At 38.3% G+C, this 24,837-nt stretch overlaps 1 protein-coding gene across 2 annotated transcripts in view; it reads right to left on the bottom strand.

The window, feature by feature from the left end:
* CGA (glycoprotein hormones, alpha polypeptide) overlaps positions 1 to 23,030 on the bottom strand; it is a 40,329-nt gene extending 17,299 nt beyond the window's left edge. The window contains exon 1 of one of the 2 annotated variants that reach the window (XM_078368049.1): positions 22,900 to 23,030. The gene's annotated coding sequence lies outside the window, so the exon portion shown is untranslated. Of the gene's footprint in view, positions 1 to 19,336; positions 19,494 to 22,899 lie in introns of those variants that run through there. The other variant, XM_035294654.3, reaches the window with a different exon arrangement.
* Positions 23,031 to 24,837: the final 1,807 nt, after the last annotated feature.

Below are 24,837 nucleotides of genomic sequence, written 5' to 3' on the forward strand. Positions count from 1 at the left end.
ACTTATCTTCCCCACAGCCTCAATTCCTCTACTTAGAAGCAATGTTTCCGGTTTCTTATGTATGTTTCTGAAGACACTTTATGTACATATAAACCAATTATATTTAAGTCCCTATCCCTGTTGAAATTTATCCTTAAAATAACAGAATACAAAAATTAGAGGAACCCTTCCATTTGTGCTTAGAGAATCTCTTCCAGTTAGTATGGTATAAGTTATACTTCTCTGTAATATCTACAACAAATATATATTACTTTATAGTTGGGGAAAGTATTATTAACAAAAATATGTTTTTAAGTTTCACTATTTCATATGGCTGCTTCCATTTATTATTGACAGTTTTATCCCATAGCTGATAGTTCTATTTTCTTATTCTGGATAAGGTCTGGTGGGTGAAGGATACAAATACCACTGCTCAGTCATTGAGAGTTACCTCCCAGCAGTTAAAGTTTGGATTGTCTATCACCAAAAAGATAGACTGGCTGAAGAACTGGGATGGCTCAGGGCAACTCATCACCTTTACTAGGCAAAGTCCTGAGAGCACTATAGAGAACAGGTCAGGAACTTCTTTGCAAAGCAGGATGACACAGTTAACTATGTACAGGCTATGCTAAATGCGTGAATATTTTCCTAATGAAGTTTTGTCATTTACATGCTGAATATTTTTAGATAAACATCTTTGTAAATGTTTCCTATGCTTACTTGATTTGTTTTATTCAACGTAATTTGAACTTTCTAATAGCAAAATGTGATTATCACAAACATTATGCTGTAATCAGAACAGCTCAGATATGTAAAATCTTTGCATTTCCAAGTGGCTTTTTCTTCACTAATAGTAATGATACATTACACAATTTTAAATTTTCAAATAGTAGAAAAGTATATACAATGAAAAATAAGTCTTCCTCTTACTTCAGAATCCTTAATTCCATTCCCAAAGGTATCTATTTTTTTAAATATCTTAATGTTTCCAGAAATTTACTACGAATATACATATTTTCTGGGATTTTGCTATATACAAATAGAAATACAAGGTACACATTATTTAGTACCTTGCCTTCTTTTTTTTTAAACCTAAAAATGTATTTTGGTGTTTTCTTTCATATCCAAATCTGCAGATCTAACCCATACCGTGAATCATTCAACAGCACTCTATTAACGGTCATTTGCATCATTTCCAGTTTTTAAGTATTACAAACAATATTATAATTATCCTCTTGCTCTGGTAATATATACAATTATAGTTCTAGAGTAAGTTTTTAGAAGTGGAATTGTTGGATCAAAGAATATGAGTATTTTAAGCTTGAGTAGAAATTGCTTAGGTACTCAATCTTCTCCACCCCTCCTCAAAGTTAATGCTATGAAATATGTTAGTTTTTGTTGAACTAATAGGTGAAAACCAATTCCTTATTTTTATTTGCATGTAAATAATTTTGAGCAGGAATGAACATCATTTCCTAAGTTGCAGGTCATTTGTGAACTTTTTTTTCTGTGAACTACCTGTTCTAAATCTTTCTCAGGTTCTTAATTCTGTCTTTAATTTTAAGTTTGACTTTTGAATCTTTTATGGTAGTTTTACAATAGTTTTTTTGTGGTCAAATTTATGTATCTCTTACTTTTAGACTTGCAGAATTTATGTAATGCCAAGATACTAAAAAGAAGTGCCCATATTTTATGCTAGACTATATATAGTTTTATTTATTTTAGGTTTGGCCCTTTAATTCATCTGCAATTTATTTTGGAATTGAAATAGAAATCTAGTTTTCTTTTAAACCTAAATGACAAGCCGGTTGTTGTAATAACACGTATGGAATAATCAACTCTTCTTTCTCCACTAACTTGGAATGCTTCTTACTTCCTAAATATTTTGAGGTCTATTTTTGGGTCCTCCATTGTTGTGATATGTATTAATGAAAATAGTCAATCAATGATACTAAATATTTTAAATTTGCTTAGATTATCATTAGATGTAATTATCTAGTATCTCTTTATCAAGTGTATCAACCAAAGTGCATTATCTAAGAGAAATTAGACATAAATCATATCATTAACTTGTTAACAGTCTGGTTGCTATAAATTAGAAGCTTTGGGATTTTTCCTCAGCTTTGTCTTTGACTCGTCATAAGGCTCCGAACACCCTAATTTTCTAATCTTCACTTGATTCTTTAATGCTGTGTAGCTGTGTTTCTTGAAGTATATCTCAGATTTCATCTAAAATCAGAATTACTAGGGTGTGATTTAAAATACAGATTCCTGGGTCTCATCCTATGCTGGTCCTGCTGGACCAAAATCTCAGTTGAGCCCAGAAATTTGCATTTCAACGGTCAAAGCTTGAGAACCTTAAATTACACTGTGTTGTTTTATTAAACAACACAAGAATGTAGGTCAGGAGCAACATGGTTTGTTTTCATCTTCAACTGTCACTGTAGCACAACTAAATCAAAAATGGTAAAGTCATTTGTTCAGCTCTGTGAGCCTCCCCTCTGCAAAAACAGCTGAAACATCCTGCTATAAGAATCTGAGAAACATAAGCCGAAGCACCAAAACAACTGTACCCTGGTCACAAACACCACAACAGGCAGCAGACAGTTTCTTGATTGAGATAAGGTTTTTAATCAACAGCAACAGATAAGGTGACTGACAGTTAGAACCACCTGAGATGTGATACCTAACACATGTGGCAGCAACAAAATCTCCTACAACTGATGGACAAGAAGCAAACTGACTTGACACATGTAAAGCAGCCAAGAATATTCTCTGCTATTTCAGTCAAAACAGTGTGGCCTAATCAATAATGCAAACATCCTGTTCCTCAAGCTAACAACCTTTGTCACTGGAACCCTCAGAGAGATAAAGAAACTGCTGCTACAATTATAGATAATCTTCCCCTAGTCTGAAATGTCAATAGACTAGGCAAATAATGCTGCCAAGAAAGGGAGAAAAATCTCACAGGTGAAAAGTAATTTGTTTAACATTTTTCCATTTCTTTTTGCTTTGCACATGTCTCCTCCCACTTCCACTGCAGAAAGCTTTCAGTAATGAACTAGGATAAGATTCATGGGAGAAACAGATTTTATACAGGAAGGAAAGAGAAGCAATTTATTGATAGAATCACTCAGTTAAATGTATCTTGCAGGATGGGGACATGAAAAAATAAATGGCAAAATAACTTCCTACTCTAATATTACAGGGGAAGTCTTAGGAGATATTATATCTTGCATGGGTTTACCTAAAGATCTTCATCCTTAAAAAACTGGTCTATTTTGCCATGAGAGGTAAGCGTACTTACCACATTCAGAACCTTTGGGTATTCTTTCTGTATATCTGTGTAAATGGCCATGTGGTGCTTTACAGATAGTGGAAGAACTTGGTGGGAGGGAATCAAAGTCACTTTTATTAAGGGAAGGGGATATCCTTTGGATGATGCTTTTGGTGTTGTTAAAAGAAAACTTCAGGCAAATCAAATGTGATGAAGTTTAATTGAGCAAAAAGAAACAACGATTCACAAATCAGGCAGCCTCCAGAATCACAGCAGATTCAGAGAGACTCCAGGGGCACCTCCTGGTCAGAACAAATTTATAGACAAAAAAAGTAAAGTGACATCCCAGGAATCAGAAGTGAGGTACAGAAACAGCTGGATTGGTTGCAGGTTGGGATTTGCCTTATTTGAACACAGTTTGTACACTCAACAGTCTTTGAGAGGTTGAAGCATGGCTGCTGGAAATGGCCAAGACTCATTTATTGTTACAGGTGCATACTCTAAGTTAGGTTTTCTATCTTGTTTGACTATTAAGCTAGGTTACGAATAGTCCACAAGAACTCAAATATAGAAGTACGGAATCCTTCTTAGGCCATATTTAGTTCACTTTAACAGTGTGGATAACAGGAGTCCCATGGTTCCTTCTATCTGTGGGCAGTAGTGCCACTTGCCCTCATCTAAAATCTTGGCTGCTATTCAATAGAAAATACCTTAAAGGCGAAAGTAAAACCTAGTCACAAACATTATCTCAACAACCCTTCCCCACTCATACCATCCCTATACGTGGGCTCTGGCTGAAACAGTGTGGAAGAATTTTGTCCATCCTCATCCTCTAAATACTGCCCAGACCTCACTGGGACTGCAGCAAGTCCCAGTCATTGCTCAGACAGTGGGAAGCTCTTGGCCACCATGGTAACTCCCCATTTCTCCAGCATTTGAGATGCAGTGTGAATGAGCCACTACCCAGCAGCCCTTCTGCTATGGTTTGGATATGGTTTGTTTGGCCCCACCAAATCTTATACTGAAATTCAATCCCCATTGCTGGAGATGGGCCTAATGGGAGTTGTTTGGATCACAGGGGTGGATCCTCTCATGACTGGCTTGGTGCCATCTTCATGGTAATGAATGAGTTCTTGCTCTATTAGTTCCCAGGAGAGTTCCCCCCAGAGCTGGTTGTTAAAAAGAACCTGGTACTTCCCTCCCCTCTCTCTGCCTCCTTTCTTGACTGATGGCCTCTGCACAAGGTCTCCCCTGTCTTCTGCCATGAATGAAAATAACCCGAAGTTCTCATCAAAAGCAGACGCTGCCACCATGCTCTGGTACAGTCTGCAGAACTGTGAACCAAATAAACTTCTTTTCTTTATTAATTATCCAGCCTCTGATATTCCCTTCTAGCAACACAAATAGACAAATGGACTAAGACACTTTCTCCATACCCATACATTCCCACACTCACATCTCCAAGATAAATGTACTTTCTGAGAGTTGGGGGCCAAATGGGAATAGGGAATAAAGATTTCCCACTTCGCCTTTATGCCTTATCAGTTTCAAAGGCCATATCAGGCTGTTTAAATCCATTCTCCATGAGAATGGTTTTAACTTGGGTCATTCTTTGAAATACTAAGGCTGGATTCCAAAAAAAAAAAAAAAAACAAGAGGAAAAAGAGTAGGAGGTAAATAATTTGTATACACGTAAAAATCGCCAAAGAAATAGAATACCATAAAACATAGAATGAGAGTTGCCAATGAAGAGATGGAGAGAAATCATACAGAGACTGTTCCCTAGATTTTGGATAATTAAGGTTATCATTGTTTCCCTACCACCAAAATAATATATTTCTATTATCAATTTTGTTTTGGGAGTTATTTATGTTCTTTGAGATAATTAGAGACATTCTGGATGCAGAAATTGGGTTAGAAGCTCTGGCCTAAAGCACAAAGCATGAAAAACTTATCCTCTCTCATGGCTTCACATGAAATCTCTATTCCAGACCTGACATCTCCCTTGAGCTTCATGCCAGTGTTGTCATTCATATTAGCTATCTGTTACTATGCAACCAATTACCCCAAACTTAGCAGCTTAAAACAACAAGCATTTATTGCCTCACATAGATTCAGAAATCTGGAAGTCCCTTAGCCGGGTGGTTCTGAATCAAGGTCACTCAAAGATTGGTATGCCAGCCTTCTAACTGGTCTAAGTGCCTCTGGTCACTCTCCTTTCTTGCCAGATGAGTCTTCTGAAAATATCAACCTCATCCCATTGTATTCTAATCAAAAATCAACTTGAGATTCTTATCAATAAAAAGACTTCCTCTGCTGATCTTAATCTACTTTCTAAGTTTATTCCTCAATATACTCAGGTTGACAAATTGCTTCAGAGACAGCCAGCTTGATGTATTCATTCCCTTGCGTGCATTTCCTTCAGGACACATCATATAGCTCTGTCTGAGGTGCCCTCTCTTCCTCTCCACGTATTTAAATCCCCCTCTCACACCATGACCCAGCAAAGTTCTGCCTCCCCACTCTCATTTCACACGTCAGTAAGATTCTTTGAGTCACACTTTCTTCCTGCTCCAAACTTTACAGTATCTATTCTACCTATTTGGGTTATTGGTGGTTATATTGATAATGGTAGCTTGTATTTCTCGAGCCCTTGTAAGATTTTAGAGCACTTTACTATTTGTCATCTGGTTTGAGGCCTTCTCAGCAAACCTGGGAGACCACTTCTATAACACAGATAAGGCTCTACAATGGACAGTGATTTGCTTAACATCACACAGATAAGTAGTAAGTTTTCAATACATTTTTAAAATAAGGGCATGAAGACAGAGCCAGAAAACTGATTTAGCAATCGAGGAAAAGGCAGGACTCTTTTTAATGAAGAAATAAAACTAAAGTCAGAAAAAGACTATTTAAAGTGAGAATTTGACCAGGATTACGTTCATAAAGACCACACTGCTTTGCCTTGTGATACTGGTAGGTACATGAAAGGGCAGAATTTATTCTATACAATTCAAAAATACATATTTTTTTAAGAACCTTAAAACTAGGAAATTATACCTTCAGCTAGCGCTTATTTCTGTTTTTGCAACTATTGGAGCTGACTGTGTGGGTGAGTTAACTGCTGCATAAAACGTGGAATTAAAATTAAAAAGCTCTTATGTATATTTTTATAGAACAGAAACAATTAAAATTAACTGTAACTCAAAATCCAGTTAGTAGAGTTGGCATTTAAATTGGCTGTTTAATTAGCAAAATTCTATATGATTAAAGTAGTCACTTGAAAATGTCTTTCAAAAGTAAAGCATTTTAATAAGCTCAGTTCTCTGATGATCTACATAACTTGATCTTTGTGTTCCCCTCTGGAATTGACTTGTTCTGCAGTTTGAGTTAACGAGTTCCTGGATTAATGCTTTAGAAGGAAGCTAATCAGAATGAAAGCAGAAAGTGAATCTTATTTGACAATAAAATATGCTAGGCCTCAAAAGACTGCTGGATATCTTCAGTGTATAAAGGAATATAAGGGAGAAATCTTTTTCTTCATGTTAAAGTCTGAGACCTCTATCTTACATTCTATCTGAGTTATTGGTTAATGACTATTTTTGAGGGTGTTGATGAATCAGAGAATTCTTGAAGTTGTGCTCTTGAACTAAGATATTTTTTAAACAAAGGGCATATTTTTCATTTTTCAAAACCCCTTACATAGAACGATAGGAAGGTCTTTGACAGAGGATATGTAGTTAAATCTTTCTTTTCCATTTAGAACTAGACCAAAACCATAACCAGCAGATAAGAATTCAAGCAGTTTTTCACAACTCCCCATGGCAGAGGCTAGCCAGATATTTACCAAATACACTTCCTCTTCTTGTGCACATAGATTAACTACATTTTATATCTCCCTTACACCTAGAAGTGAGACCATATGATCAGTTCTTGTGAATGGAATGTGAGAAGGGCCGTGCCATTTTCTTATCAAGGCATTTTAAAGAAATGTACCTTCCCCACCTGTTCTCCCTTTTCCTCAGGATGTTAACCTGGAGAATGCAAGCATGCCTTGGAGGTGTCATGTCAAAGATGGCAGAGCCACAGGATAGAAGAAGGCCTATCTTTAAAGGACTATATACATCAGACCCTCCTGCACTGTGATACACTACACCTCCCCACCACCACTCACTGCATTGATCTTCAAATTGAGTAAGAAATCAAGTGCTATTATCACAAGCCACTGCATTTGGAGGATTGTTTATTATAGCACTGAATGTTGTTGTACCTGCTAACTCTACAGTCCCCAAAAAGAAATTCCTACATGACTATAATCTACCATGCAATGTCGAAATACTATTGCCTCTTTGTCCTTTTGTTCTAGTTGTATATGCTAGGGGCTAGTGGATTTTGACCTTTTGGGGACAAAGAATTCTATTAAACTTAGGAAAAATCCCAAACCCTCTCCGCAGGAAAATAAGTAAACATAGATGTGCTCAAAATTTTGCCTAGAATTTCAAGATGTTTTCAGAGCCTCAAAAAAATCAATATACCCCAGGCTAAGACCATTACTACTAGCAAATAGTTTACTGTAAATGCAGAAGAGCCCTAAGTAAGTAATAAGTGTATATATTTCCAAGCTTTCCAATTTTACTTATCTTTCTTTTATATACAGCTGCCCAGTCATATTTATGCCTTTGATCTTTGAGTTTTAAAAAAAAAAACACAGAAAATGTAGAGCTTCAACATCGATTTTTCTCTCTCAAAGCAAAGATGTAAGTGTAACAGTCTCAATGCCAACTATTAATTCTGTGGCCATGCCTTTCGATTTCTGTATCAACTGTGAGCAGTCTCTGCCTCAGAATGATCAGTGATACAATGGTCAATATTCTATGCTAGGTGCTTTGCAATTACTTTTGGAAACAGAATCTTCACTTTCTGGAATGACCCTTAAGATTTTTTCAGTTTTGCCCTTGTCATTCTCTCTAACCTCTTCTCTCATCTTGCCCCTACATAAACTTTTCATTCCAATATCACACTGTTCATGGTGCGCTGAATCTACCGTGTTCTCTTATGACTCTGTGACCTTGCCTGGAATGTCCTTTCTCTTGTCTGTCCAAGAACTCCTATTAACCGCTAAGATTCAGCTTAAACATCACCTTTCTGATGCATCCCTGGCCTGCCTACTCCTTCTAAGTGAAGTGACTCCACAGTGCTCCTGCTGTGTTGCTGGCATCCCTGCCACAGTCTTCATCATATACTGCTGGAATGCTCTTCCTCTCACTGAACTGTTAGCTCCTTTGGAGTAAAGACTGTTTTTTTGTTTGTTTGTTTTTTGTGATTTTTTTGGGTAAGTTCACCTTAATAAAGAACCATACATCCCTTCTGGGATAATAAAAGGCTTCTTGTCTTTTCTGGTAAGTTCTTTCTGGTATAAAGACATGTATATCTTTCTGGGTTGAGTCTTCTGGTTTCCAAATAATGCATTTTCTTAAGGCATATTTTTTCTGGTGAATTTACTTCTGATTTTGTCTGCATGCCTAGCTAAATATTTTGTTTGAGCTGCACACCCGGGTTAAAATTGTGATCACTCTTCTCTTGATTTCTTTTAATTTGGTTTGACTCTTTTGCTTTGCTTGTTTCTGGAAATCTTACAAGAGCAAAAATAAACATTCTGGATGGTGGGCCCAGGATAGCTAATTAAAAGCCACTGAGGTGATCACCACCATCTAAAACACTGGTCTAAATTTCTGAACTGTGGTCTAAATTATAAGGTTTTTTTTTTGCCTTGATAGATTAATAAGAGATAAAATGGGATTTTCAAACATTGAGACATGCCAGTGTTTCTGAGACTCCAGCTGGCTACATATTATGGCCTGTTCTTATGCATGTTTTTAAAACTAATGCGCAAAATTACATCAAGAAAAATTCGGAGTTCAAATGGCCATTATTTAAAACACTTGCAACTACAGAGTTAACTTGTGGAGTCTTCCAAGTTCTCTATTTCTCTATTTTTTTCTGCCTACTTTGAATTTGCTGACTTTTCTACCCGTGTTGAGATTAAACTCACTCCTTATGGCAAGATTTTATACATTAAAAAAAAGAAGTCTTAAAGGACCTTCAAATTACTGACTTCACAAATCACAACAATTTCATGATAATGAACAGCCTAGATACCTCTTAGAAATATAAATTTAGGTTGCCTAATAGTTGCATATGATGATACAACACTTAATTGAAAATTTAATAATATAAAAGAGAAATAACTAGATAAATGTTTATAAAAGGCTCTCAGATCAAGCAGGTTGAAATCTTCAGCTCGGAGAAATAAGATAAGATATATCTATCTAACATAAACATTTTGCTTTTTCTGTCACACAGAAATCAAAAATTAAAATCTGGGGGGAACAATGCTAAAATTTCTTCCCACTCACAAATTCTAATCAAGCAAACCAGGCCAGCAAACAAAAGCTAGATTTCTTCACAGTTCAAAGCTACTTGGAGACTTTGTTATTCTTATACAATTCAGCCAGTCCTACCTAAATTGTAGACATTGTAACCCCAAACTCAACTGGAACTGAAAAAAACAAATAGGTGAAAGAGGTTTCTTAAAAATCCAACTGCCATGGAAACTGCTTTACCCAAAATTTTGGTTCACAGTCTTTATTAGATTATCTATTGGGGCAAATAAAGTTTAGTCATGTGAACAGGTCCCAGTTTTGTCAGAAATATAATTGAGATCCAGCTGTCTTTTATAAACCAGTGAGCCTGTATTGCTATCTCATGACTAGAATTCTAAAATGAAAGTTATAAGATTTCTCAGATTGTACATCATTAAAATTAAAAAATAGAATTGATACTTAAAATCCCATCTTCTAGTGATAGGTAATCATAAGGAATAGTAATCCATGAACAGACTTAAACTGTGGATAGTAAGAGTCGCCACATCATAGTGTTGCTGTGAAGAGTAAATAAACTAAAAGGAAAAGGATTTAGATAATGCCTGGCATATAATAAATGTCAATATGTGTTAACTACTACTATAATTATTATTATTATCATTATTACCACTGTAGTTGGCATAGAGGTGACAATGATATAACTCACAGCTCTCTCCACGAGTTTCCAAAATGTTTTATATTAATAATTAGTTGCCAAATCGTAACATATATACATTGTTTTGGTATTTAGGTGCTGAACATCATTGTAATACCTCAATCTAGAAAAACAGTTTTAGCATAGAGCCCTAAAATCACAGAAAATGAAAGTGCCTTAAGTTCAGTTTTTATACATATTTTTGTGGCAGAGAAGCATAAAATGACTTATTAAAGATTTCTAAGCATTAAAACACATTACTTTAGGATAAAATTCTACTTTAGGGAAATATAATAGAAATGAATTTAAGAAAAAAGCTGACAATGAGGGCCGGGCGCGGTAGCTCACGCCTATAATCCCAGCACTTTGGGAGCCCGAGCTGGGTGGATCACGAGGTCAAGAAATCGAGACCATCCTGGTCAACAAGGTGAAACCCAACTCAAAAAAAAAAAAAAAGCTGACAATGTGCGTTTCTGTGTTAAAGAAGAGTTTGTTCATGTATTTTTTTTTTTTTTTTTTGAGACGGAGTTTCGCTGTTGTTACCCAAGCTGGTGTGCAATGGCATAATCTCGGCTCACCGCAACCTCCGCCTCCTGGGTTCAAGCAATTCTCCTGCCTCAGCCTCCCGAGTAGCTGGGACTACAGGCGCGCACCACCATGCCCAGCTAATTTTTTTTGTATTTTTTAGTAGAGACGGGGTTTCACCTTGTTGACCAGGATGGTCTCGATCTCTTGACCTCGTGATCCACCCGCCTCTGCCTCCCAAAGTGCTGGGATTATAGGCGTGAGCCACCGCGCCCAGCCTTGTTCATGTATTTTTAATGGTTTATGATAAATATTAAATTGGTACAGCTTTTGGATTTCATATGATGTATTTAAAAGAGTGATATAAACATTTTACTTTAAAATGCAACTTAGAATATGCAGGAAATTATACACTTTGCAACTGCTTAAGCCTACATCAGAAAATTTTCTTAAAATTTTCATTGACTGTGCCCATGTATTTTGAAAATATTAAGAAGACCACTTCCCTGGAGTTTTGTCTTTGATTTTCCACTCAACTGTACAACCACTTGAGCTGTAGAGTTTACTCACTCTCAGTGTTCAATTAGCCTCTTTATAATCAACTCTTACTGTTGAAGGAGGAGTCTGAACAGGCATCTCCGCATATGATCTTTCATTTAGTTTATATTCCCAAGTATCTATAAAACATCTCTAGTTATTGTTTTACTAACAACCTCAGGTACAACTTGTTGAAACCAAACTTATTTCTCTTCCAAACGCTTACTCTGTACTTGTTAGCACATTTTTTAATGACAAAAAAAGAAAAAATACAAATGAGGTTTGTTAAAGGAAATCTATTGGCTCACACACTAAAACCTTGAGTAAGAGACAGAGTTTGGTCATGACTGAATTCAAGGCTCAAGTTTTATTTTCGAAGCTCGGCCTGTCTCCACACCCTGACTTTTTTTTCTCTTGTGGTGGTAGCAGGTACAGTGTCCGTGTGATAGCAAGCAGCTGCCACAACTCCAGATTTAACAGTCTCTGAGCTCTAACCTCAGCCTACAAGAATATCAACCTCTATCTTAGAAAGGATTTCATCAAAAGGGGCCGGGCGTGGTGGCTCATGCCTATAATCCTAGCACTTTGGGAGGCCAAAGCAGGTGGATCACTTAAGGTCAGGAGTTCGAGACCAGCCTGGCCAACATGGTGAAACCCCGTCTCTACTAAAAATACAAAATTTAGCCTGGCACAGTGAACGCACCTGTAATCCCAGCTACTTGGAAGGCTGAGGTGGGAGAATCACTGAAACTTGGGAGGTAGAGGTTGGAGTGAGCTAAAATCATGCCACTTCACTCCAGCCTGGGTGACAGAGTAAGACTCTGTCTAAAAATAAAAACGAAACTTCACCAAAAGGGTCCTAGTATCTATGGGTTCTTTTGGGGTCAGTCAGCTATCAATAAGCCAATCACAGGCACCAAGGGAACGGATCAAATGGAATCTCTGGAATCACAGGTGACTCCACAGCTAGGGACAAATGGAGTCAATTGTACTTGAGCTACATAGACGGACATTTTTGAGAGGGAGGAATCTCAGAACCAAACTCAAGGGCTGTATCTACTACAAGGAAGTTCAGATGCCATGCCACACCTCAATTGTCCACTAGATGGCTGGGCCCAGTGGCTTATGCCTGTAATCCCAGCACTTTGCTAGGCCAAGGTGGTCAGACCACTTGAGGTCAGGAGTTCAAGACCGGCCTGGCCAACACAGTAAAACCCCATCTCTACTAAAAATACAAAAATTAGCTGGGCATGGTGGCGCCCACCTGTAATCCCATCTACTAGGGAGGCTGAGTCATGAGAATCACTTGAACCTGGGAGAAAGAGTTTGCAATGAGCCAAGATGGTGCCACTGCACTCCAGCCTGGGCAACCAAGTGAGACTCCATCCCAAAAAAAAAAAAAACTTCACTAGACATTCTCACTTCCACTCCAACCTGGTTCTACATTGACCCTTCCTCGTTGGTCCCCACACTTATTTGTCACTGGAATATCATGGTTGTTAAGAGTGAAGACAGCAGAAGCCATCTGGGCTTAAATTCTACCTCCAACCTTCCCTAGCTCTGTAAATTTGAGCAGGCCTACTGAACTGCTCTTTGCCTTAGTCTCTTCACCTATAAAATGTGGGTAGTAATAGTACTCTCTTCATAGGGTTGCTTTGGGAAGTAAATAAGCTAATTTACATAAAGCATCCAGAAAATACTTGGCACATAAAAACTACACTATGTACATTAGCTATTGCTATCATAATTATCATTCCCCCTACATTTAGCATAGAGGTTACAAAGATTAGTAATGGGAGCACTTTAGCCAACGCACATCAGTTCATGCCTGGTCTCACACTGCTTTGCCATCTTTATTTTCTGTTATGAGCCAATATGTAATTACTCTGGGAGGCTGTCATCCATTTTTCCTTGAATTCCCTGTATTTACTATTTTCTGTTTCTCTGTTTTGTTCAGTCTTTTGATTATTCCGAAATGTTTCTGCTTTGTATATTTAGGATGCCGTGGTTTGGTATTGGTATTTATATTTCTTTTTATTTGGTTTGTGCTAAAATAACTGCAGTGTGGGTAGCAATTTTCAAATCAATAAAAGCCAAAATAGTCAAAAGTATGCTTGTTACTAGTCGGACTTTTGGTAATAACCAATGCAATTTTTTTTACAGCATAATTGGGATCTTGTTAAGAAGAAAGGTATATTAAGAAAGAGAGATGGAGAGAGATATTGAGAGAAAGAGGGCAATACTGAAAGAGAGAGAGAAATTGAGAAAATGCTACTGGTAAACAAATACGACATACACACACGCACACACACACACTTCATTATGAGTTGGGGACAAACTGGAGTTTGATGCAGTGAGTTAGCATCCTGGAATGAATACGCTAAGGATCCCGTAATTGAACTACTCTGATCTTCTGACAATCTGTGGGACCAAAAATATGTGCTAATAGGGTTACTTACCTTCTCTACTTGGTCAAAAACAGGACCACTTGAAAAAGTTGTGGAAATTTTGAGCGTGTTCCTATGACTAGCTTTTCAAGACAAGATTGTCCCAATGGTTCTGTGCCTAGAGTCACTCCGGGGGAATGTCTACGTAACTCCCTTCAGGACACCGTATCAGTTCCTTTGTACTCTATATGCAAACCAGATTCTACGACCTCAATTGTAGTTGAAAAAATATTACTTGGCACAACTCTATAATTCTTAGCCAAAACCGAGTTTTGGTGTTTAAAAAAAAGTAATATATTTTCGCAATCCCACAATTCTACATCTGAGGTCTAAAATCCTCCTAAAACTGAAAATTCATTCATAACAAACTTGGCAGCAAAACCTGACCTGACCTGGACTCATTTAGCAGCAAATCTTCTGAAATTGAGGAGATCATTTATAATCTTTATCCTACTTTGTGTCAATATGTTTAGGTAAACTTAACTTTTCTTTATAGATATATAGATAGAGAAAGAACATTTAGTGTTAATTTTTCTAAATTTATTAATTTTTTTGAATTCTGAAATACATCTGGCCCTGAGCATTTCAGATATGTGGGATTGTGAACGTGAACACATATGAGAACATCTGTCAAATACGGTCTTCCTATCACTGTGCATTTGATCTATTAGGTAGGGGCTGAGGTTGAGGCTGGACTTTAAAACGTTTCAAATGTATATTGATGAGCACCGTAAATTAGTTTACATTTACATTTCTGGCTTATGAGAAGCTTTTTAGAATCTGCTTTCCTTGTAGTTTCAAGGAAATGCTGGTAAACTTGATTAACTCTTCTATAGGTTAATACACATTCTAAAAGTTATTGTTTCTGTGTGTCTGTTTCTTCAGTCAAATATTTAAAGCTTTTCTGCTTTTGTTACCCAGTACTATTTACTATTGGCCCCCAGAATCCCACCATAGGTCTAAAGGCAGTTCCCAGTTCACCTGCCCCTTTAGAGGCATCTCAGTTCCTTCTAACAGTTGTAGCAGGGTGGTTCCCAGAGGTGAATTTGTTTTCATTTTTCTTTCTCTAGCTTAATTTCTAAACATTTCTTCTCCTAATGTGCCATCTATATTTTTATCATTTTCCTCTTTTCTATTTCTAATTCTCTCTTTTTATTTTTTATTATTTATTTAGTTTTGAGATGGAGTTTTACTCTTGTCCCCCATGCTGGAGTGCAATGCCATGATCTCAGCTCACTGCAACCTCCACATCCCAGGTTCAAGCAATTCTCCTGCCTCAGCCTCCCAGGTAGCTGGGATTACAGGTGTATGCCACCACTCTCAGCTAATTTTTGTATTTTTAGTAGAGACATAGTTTCATCATGTTGGCCAGGCTGGTCTCAAACTCTTGACCCCAAGTGATCTGCCGGCCTTGGCCTCCCAAAGTGCTGGGATTACAGACATGAGCCACCATTCCCAGCCTATTTTTTATTTTTTTTGAGACTCTGTCTCCATCTATCGCTCAGGTCAGAGTGCAGTGGTATAATCACGGCTCACTGAAGCCTCAACCAACCTGGGCTCAAGTGATCCTCCTGCCTCAGTCTCCTGAGTAGCTGGGCCTATGGGCATGTGCCAACATGCACAGCTAAATTTTGTCTTTTTTTGTAGAGACAGGATTTTGCCATGTTGTCCAAGCTGGTCTTGAACTCGTGGGCTCAAGCCATCTGCCTGCCTTGGCCTCCCAAAGTGCTAGGATTATAGGCTTGAGCCACCACACCAGCCCTCTTTTCTTAATTGCCCCCCAAAATAGCCATTAACCTATTTTAGAAATAAAATGTTCATGCTTACCGAAACACATACAGAAATGAGGTTAAGTATACCAGAATTTCATTTAAAGGGAACTTGCTCTTGAGGAAAAATTACTGTCCTCACAAGTCTTCAAAAGTAGCTTCTAATTATTTTCTCGCAGACATCCCCTGATTCTGTGTATATCGCATGGTCACTATAATTTATGAGATAATGTGACTTTCCCCAAAAGATGGGACTGATAATTTATGTTCCTGGCTTAGGAATGGCCTAGATAATAACTCAAGCAGGTTCTCTCCCACACGTCCTCATACCTGACTCAAGTCATTGAACCAAACCTGGGATTAGTTGAGACATTCAGTGTGAACATCCTGAAGGTTCTCTACACCACACTTTCCAAGAAGCCATTGCTATGAAGTCTGCTATTGCAGCTCAGATCGTAAGCATTAGAGTGCTTTTAGGGTTTATGCTTGTTCAACTAGACATACACATCAAGCAAAAACATCTTGAGCTCTGTATAGATGATAATAATTAAAGGTTAACGTAAACAGAAAGTTTGCGGTATGTACAAATTGTAAAAGCATGGCCCCCACACAGGATGATGTGAGGCTTCCTAATCTCCGAGCTAACATTAAGGGTTTTTCTGTCATTTGTCCCTAGTTCTGCTGTCTAAGTTATACTCTTTTAAATAGAAACAACTGATGTCTCTTTGCCACTGGCATTTTGGGAGTAGTAGACTCTGCTCCAGCACTGACATGATGATATATAAGTGGTAAGAGGCAGTAGTTTATGTTCATGATAATGCATTCCAGTAGACTAAAAGTCAATAACCACTTGACATTCAGAAAGCATCCTCATGCTGGCAAATGCAACACTTCTTAGCTCAGGCTGCCATAACAAAATACCATAGATTGTGTGGCTTAAACAACAGAAATTCATTTTCTTGAAATTCTGGAGGCTGGAAGTCCAAGATCAGGATGCCGATATAATCAGGTTCTGACCAAAACCTTTTTTTCTGGCTTGCAGAAGACGCCTTCTTGCTATATCCTCACATGGCAGGGAGAGAAAGAGGGCAAGTTCTCTGGTATCTCTTCTTATAAGGGCACTAATCCCATCATGGGGCCCCAGCCCTATGACTTCATCTAAACTGAATTACTGTCCAAAACCCCATTCCAAATATTATCACACTGAGGGTTAGGCCTTTACATAAGAATTTCAAAGGGACACAATTTATTCTATAGCAGCTTCATAATACCCTTTTAGAGTAAGTGATGAAATAGTTACATATTCTGGAAAAAGCATCTGAAGGGAGTCATGAAGCAACAGAAGCTTATTCAAGAGGTATAGGTGAAAGGGCTTTCTCAAGACACACACACACACACACACACACACACACACACACACAAATGATTTCACAATTTAGCTCCTGAGAAATTCCCTCAAATTGCAGCACTTAGTCCTTAACATAAGAAGCAATGCAATGGTCCTTAACATAAGAAGCAATGATTCTTCAGGGAAATTTACATTTCAGAATAATTTTGGTGTTTTTTAACATTGCTGCCTGAAGACCAACCAGGAAACAAAAACAAGAAGCTGTAATTCCCTTTTTGCCTGCTGAGGTGAAGTCGTTTAGTTTATCTACGTCCACAATTAATCCTTAACAAAGAGTACTTCTTTACTCATTACTTACTGGATTGAACGTAAGAGGAACAAGAGTTGTCGTGTATTATTAGTTCTTAATTCTTTGGCGTTTTTACACTTTCATGACTTAGTGATTGACTTTTGCCTAGAAGGGATTCCAGAAATAAAAGATCATCCTTTTGAAGAACTATTCCTTCCTTGACTGCTTTTCCTTTCTCTCTCTTTTTTTTTTTTTGGAGGGAGGAGTTGTATTTTTACTAAATAGGTTGCCACCTTCCACCCAAGACCGACTTTTTCCATGAATCTTACTTGATTCCACTCTGAATTTTTCCTTTCTATGACTCTTAAAACATTGATTGTATGGGCTTCACATTACTCCCTCCAAAGTTCTGAAAAATGATCACATATAGCATTCAATAAATAACTGTTTGATTCATTGATTTTTTTTTTCTTTTCTTTTTTTTTTTTTTTTTTTTGAGACAGAGTTTTGCTTTTGTTGCTCAGGCTGGACTTCAGTGGTGCGATCTCGGCTCACTGCACACTCCACCTCCCAGATTCAAGCAATTCTCTTGCCTCAGCCTCCTGAGTAGCTGGGATTACAGGTGCCAGGACCATGCCTGGCTAATTTACATATTTTTAGTAGAGACAGGGTTTCACCATGTTGGCCAGGTTGTTCTCAAACTCCTGACCTCAAGTAATCTACCCACTCTGGCCTCCTAAAGTGCTGGGATTACAGGTGTGAGCCATCGTACCCAGCCTCATTGATATATATACATATATATTTTTTTTTTTTTTTGAGACGGAGTTTTGCTGTTGTTGCCCAGGCTGGAGTGCAATGGTGCGATCTCGGCTCACCGCAACCTCCGCCTCCTGGGTCCAGGAAATTCTCCTGCCTCAGCCTCCTGAATAGCTGGGATTACAGGCACGCGCCACCATGCCCAGCTAATTTTTTGTGTTTTTAGTAGAGACGGGGTTTCACCATGTTGACCAGGATGGTCTTGATCTCTTGACCTCTACTTCATTAATTATGTATCTGCTATGGACAGTTTTTAAAAGAGAGTGAGGGATGAAAGAAAGAGCAAGTTGTGTGCAACTGAACTTCTTCCCGGATGTCTCTTTATTGTTTATGCTACCTCAAACATCTCATCTGATCCACAGGACATCCTGGCAGGAAGCAGGACACTAACACACACACTTTGGATGCCTAAATTTATCTCAATAGTCTATCAAATCATCCCTTTCCCCATCCAGGGATTGATTTGGAGAGGTACAGACCTCTTTTCTAGGGATCTAACTCTTTTATTTCCAGTGTTCTCTCCCTCTTCCAGGACATGAAGAGGTTTTTTGGTTTTTAAATTTGCTCTCAGGTAGGAATCAACAAAGATTTCTTACTTTAGTCAGGCTCCTGAACCTTCTTTTAGGTCCGTCTGTGTACTTCCTTCCAAAATTCAGTTTTAGCAAAGAATCCTAAGAGAGTTTAGCAAGAACCCTCCACTCTTTACATATGATCATCCTTGTTATCCAATCAGTTCCTCATCTTCCACCATCCCTGAGGTGATGTCTGGCCTGTCTTCAGCAAGAATAGTCACCTTGGCCTATCTTCAGCAAGAATATTGTTTAGGTCTATTTAGTCAGAATCCCCCTCAGCACCCTGATATTTCCTCTTATAGTAATGTTTCCTCCACTGACCCCACCCACTCTTTGGCTGTAAATTCCCACTCATCCATACTCTATTTAGAGTTGAGACCAATCTGTCTCCACTGCAAAATCCCAGTGCAGCGGTCCCAGTACCTGTCACAATGATCCTGAGTAAAATCTGCAACATGCTTTAACAAGAGTCACTGAATAAGTTCTTTCTTTAACACACTGAAGGGAGATGAGAACAGAATGGAGGTCATTTAGGTATTTTGGCAAATCTTATGCTGCCTACATTTTCTGTATTATACTTGACCTGAACATCTAAACTTAAAAAGCAAGCAAACTGTATTAGACAGGGTTCTCTAGAAGGACAGAAGTAATAGGATAGAGGTATATATAAAGGGGAGTTTATTAAGGAGTGTTGACTCACGCAATCACAAGGTGAGGTCCCACAACAGACCGTCTACAAGCTGAGGAACAAAGAAGCCAGTCCGAGTCCCAAAGCTGGAGAACTTGGAGTCCAACGTTCAAGAGCAGGAAGCATCCAGCGCAGGAGAAAGATACAGGCTGGGAGGCCAGGCCAGTCTGGTCTTTTCACATTCTTCTGTCTGCTTTTATGCTGGCCATGTCGGCAGCTGATTAGATTGTGCCCACCCACATTGAGGGTGGGTCAAGGCAGACCCACCCTCAATGTGGGTGGGCACAATCTAATCAGTCCACTGACTCAAATGTTAATCTTCTTGGCAACACCTTCACAGACACACCCACGATCAATACATCGCATCCTTCAATCCAGTCTGGTAGACACCCAATATTAACCATCACACAAATAAAAACAGGAAGTTGCTACCTTGGTTCTTTGGTTCTATTGTGATGAACATTGGGGCAATGGTGGCCTAACATTCAGCAGCACTACTGGGAATGGTTAAGGGAACAAAAGAAAATGGAGAAGGACCACATCCATCTATATGTTCATGCTCAGTATCCATGGGGGATTGGGTTCAGGACAATCCTCCACTTCTGAGGATACAAAAATCCACAAATGCTCGTCCCTTATATAAAATGGTGTATCCACACTGATCACTGTTCTAATAAAAAAAATAAAATGGTGTAGTATTTGCATATAACCTATGCACATCCTCCAGGATATTTTAAATTATCTCTAAATTAATTATAATATCTAATACAATGTAAATGCTGTGCAAATAGTTGTGTCATTTAAGGAATGATAACAAGAAAAATATCTGTACATATCAGCACAGACACAACCATTCTTTTTAAAAAAAAAATTTCAATCCATGGTTGGTTGACTCTACAGATGTGGGATTCACAGATAGAGGGCTGACTATATTTGGAAACATTGTGCAGTCACAGATAGTGGCAATTTGGTTCAATGTCAAAGGTAGTCTAAAAATGATTGAAGGTTTTATTAAAATAATACTTCTGAGAAACAGGATTTAGCAATAAATTTAAATCCTTATTTTGAATGAGTCACAAAGTTGTTTGTCCTAGATTCACTCAGTTTTCCCTTATTCTTAACTCACAATTTTCTTCTATGAAAACCCATTCACAATTTATATCTGTAAAGTGAAATTGTGATCATTTGATTGCTGTGAAAGCAGTAGTTTCCTTTCAGCAAAGGTGACATTTTGTCCCTGATCAAGTAGAAGGAGAGCTGTGTAAGGAGCTGTTATCTTGTTAAAAATGGAGACTGTGCATCTCTGACAAAGACTCTATTTGCAAGTCATTAATCTCAGGGGAAATTTAGAGAAGGAAGTTAGTATTTTCTTGCTAAATTCTCCATCATCATAATACCATGAATTAATTGTAAATAATGCAAAGGCTTGTGTGAATGAAAAGTATCTATATATGAAGAGCTGGAGAAAAGTGAATTTAGCTGCTGAGGATATATATTATAAGGCATTTTATTAGAAAGTGGTCAATCTTACATTCTTCTAATATTTCCTATATCCTTCTTATTGCTAGTCAACAATGTTACAAGAGGAATTTATTACCATCATTGTATTCTTACTAATATTTTTAAAAAGAAATATTATATTGCTTTTTCCTTTTACCATTTCATACCCATTATTTTTCCACTAAGCAATGATTCTTAACATAAGGCTGAAATCAACAGACATTTAACAAAAATATATATATACGTTTATTATCAATTGAAAACCCTGAGGGGACTCCATGTTTGGATTCCCATCCATGAACACTCCCTTCATGGAAACCATCTTTCTCCTGGATTTCCCCTGTGAAGGAAGTCCCCTTCCACACTCTCTCATGGAAGCCTGTCTTCCCCTTCTAAACTCCATCTCTCTCTATTCCCTTCCACCCAGTGTGGAAGCTGCTTTCCTCTCCTGGATAAAAAAATTGAAAAAAAAAAAAAAAGAAAGAAAACCCCAAGGACCTAATACAGCATGTACTAAAAGTGAGTTTCAGTTCATCCTTGCATTGTATTATTGTGAAACTTTTTTCATTGAGAAAACAATGCAATTCCCAATACCAATTGACTAAAATATTTAAGGAAATATAATACAGAAAAAAGATATTTATTGCATAGTGCTAGAATATGAAAATTTAGAACCCTTTCTCCCACATTCACTCTGCCTCTGGTATTACAGTCCAGCAAGCTAATTTGGTTTTGTGTGATTTTTACACAGAAAACCTTCACTTAAAAATGAGTTTGAAGTAGGGAGTTTGCTTTTCTGGAAAGCAGTACCAAATATCTTTAGAAAAAGCTGCATGAAACATGAAGTTGTATTTGGTTATCTGATTACAATTGCCTGCATCCAAGTCAAGAAACTAAAATGAGAAAAGGTAAAAACTTGAATGTCAAGTTATGAATCAACTATAACACCAGAATTAGAATATGCTCCTAACTGATATTAGGAGTACAAGGGAAAATATATAGCTAAAATTAAGAAAAGTTGAAAATATGGCTACAGATGGGCCCAAATATTTTAAAAATCTGACTAGTAATTACAGATCCTGGTAATGAAAATAGACAATTCCTAGTTTGGGGAATATGCAGAGATGATAGAGACGAGCTATAGCCATACCAGGACCTCAAACTTTTTACAGATCAGCTTCTTTATTTGCAGAGTGCCTGGGAATTCCTGCTTTCTATATTGTATAATCCTCCTTGCCGGGCGTGGTGGCTCAGGCCTGTAATCCCAGCACTTTGGGAGGCTGAGGCGGGTGGATCACGAGGTCAAGAGATTGAGACCATCCTGGTCAACATGTTGAAACCCCGTCTCTACTAAAAATACAAAAAATTAGTTGGGCATGGTGGCGCATGCCTGTAATCCCAGCTACTCAGGAGGCTGAGGCAGGAGAATTGCCTGGACCCAGGAGGCGGAGGTTGCGGTGAGCCAAGATCACGCCATTGCACTCCAGCCTGGGTAACGAGCGAAACTTCGTCTCAAAAAAAAAAAAAAAATCCTCCTTAATATGGATACTTATTCTGTTATCATATCCCTTCATAGTCCAAACTGCACTATTTCTTTGGGTTCTGGAACCCAGCTGCCTGAAGGAATTTCATGGCTGAGTTTTAAGCAAAAAATTACGCTTGCATATACTGACATGGCACCACATCAACAGTGCTAGGAGCACTATCTCTGGATTTAAAGAAACATGCAGCAATTATTTTTATACATTATCCTAGTTGAATTGAACTCAGTATTATTTGAAATTCTAATGCTGTATATATATGCATATATGAGGTCATAAAGGAAACTTTCCAGGGAATGTTTTGATAACAGAATAAAGGAAAAGAAAAGGACTAAACAAATTGTTGCTGTAAGGAATCCATGAGTCCCACACATTGGGTGCCAGAACGCAGGGATTCCTTGAGCCCCATGTTGAGCACCAGAATGTAGGGAGCCAGCCCTATGTCATCTGTGGATACCCCAAGTTTGGTGGCAAGAAAGGAATGAGGAAAAGACAGATTAAGAAAGACAGTGGGACCAGGGGGCCAGCACTTACTACTTTGAAGGAAATAGCGAAGGCCCCAAGCTCTGCTCATCCATGCTATTGATTACAATCACTTTGATCTATAGGGTAGGGGTGGAGTGATGGTGGATGAATCAGGGAGCTGAAAGTGAATCAGTGAGCCTGAACTGCTGTGTCATCCTAAGGACTGATAAGTGGCGGTTTGGGAGTTTCACAAAACAAGAACACGTGGTTATCTTTAGTCCATTATCTATGTACAGCTGATGGAACGCGGACCTTACAAAGAGCCTTCAAGTCTGGCTACGTCATAGTGCTACGAAGGGGTTTTAAGTCCTTGTGCACAATGTTTATGGTAACAGAGCCTAGGTCACCCTTCATTGGAACATGAGGCATGGAGAGACCTTCCTCCTCAGAGGCTTCCTGCAGCCTTCTGCAGTTTGTTGTTCCTTGTTTATATGTTACTCATAACCAATGTATGTAGGCACTCTGTAAGTCCTTTCTCCTTTGTTGCTTCTCCTAGCAGTTGCATGGAATGAAAACAATTTGCAGGAAAGGAAATTTTTAAATTTAGAAAGAAATTTCTGCAAGAAATTGAAAATTCTGTAGGACTAACAGTAAACTTTATGAGCTCATAAACTCTATAATAATAATTATTATTATTATTTTGAAACAGAGTCTCACTTTGTCACCAGGCTGGAGTGCAGTGGCACAATCTCAGCTCACTGCAACGTCCTCTGCCTCCTGGGTTCAAGCAATTCTCCTGCCTCAGCCACTCAAGCAGATGGGACTACTTACCACCACGCCAAGCTAACTTTTGTATTTTTAGTAAGGAGGTGGTTTCACCATATTGGCCAGGATGGTCTCAATCTCTTGACCTCGTGATCTACCCACCTCAGCCTCCCAAAGTGCTAGGATTACAGGCGTGAGCCACCGAGCCCAGTCTAAACTCTGTAATTATTTTAACCCTTCCATAAAAGTTTTCCGAGAGCTATGGCTGCCCCCCTCACCTCCTTTTCCTGTCCATTGGTATGCAAATTAGAGTTGGAGGTATCTTGTTGAAAGACCAACAAACCAAAAGGGGATGAGACCCACTTAAACTTTGCAGTTTATGAAAAGTCAAGGCCTCTGTTAAAGGCCAGAGATGACATCTTCTTCTTTCTTTTTCTTCTTCTTCATCTATATCTGCTTTCTTTTTCCCCTTCTTTCTCCTCCTCCTTCTCCTCTTCCTCCTCCTCTTCCTCCTTCTGCTTCTGCTTCTCCATCTTCCTTGCCTTCCTCCCCTTCCCCCTCCTCCCCTCTCCTTCTCCTCTTTTTTTGAGACAGGGTCTCTGTTCCCCAGGCTGGAGCGCTGTGGCTCAATCTCAGCTTACTACAGCCTCCAGCTCCCAGGCTCAAGCGATCCATGCACCTCAGCCTACCATGTGCCTGGTAGGCCAGGAACTTCTTGACCTCTCTATGGACTAGTATTATTTTTGCAGAATATGACACAACTTAAATATATGGCAACCTACAAAAAGTTAGATGCCAAATTAAGGTAACAATCATCACTCTAAACCTTAGTTAATATCCTTTAAAATAGGGTGATTTTTTCAGAAACTTACATGCTTACAACTAAAAACAGCTTTCATGAATAAGAATAAGGTAGATTCTAACCAGATCAATACCTTACTTTCAAGAGGCCAGGTTCTCATTCTGTGTAACTATGGAAATCAAATTACATAGGAAGGCAGTCTTCCCCGGGGGAAGCTGGTTATACAGGTGAACTTTCTGATACAGCTGGTGATACTGAAATTCTAAATACAACTATGTTGATTGAATTTAATACACTCTGATGGGCATAAACATCATTCCAGTAAGTTTTGTTTTAATAAGGGAAACAGAGCATAAATAATTTGACAGAAAGGCTTTTTTGCCTTCCAACTATATGACACTCAACAAATTTGGAAATATTCTCCAAATCAAGGATCTCCT

The sequence above is a fragment of the Callithrix jacchus genome, chromosome 4 (genome assembly GCF_049354715.1).
Source record: "Callithrix jacchus isolate 240 chromosome 4, calJac240_pri, whole genome shotgun sequence".
Taxonomy (NCBI): domain Eukaryota; kingdom Metazoa; phylum Chordata; class Mammalia; order Primates; family Cebidae; genus Callithrix; species Callithrix jacchus.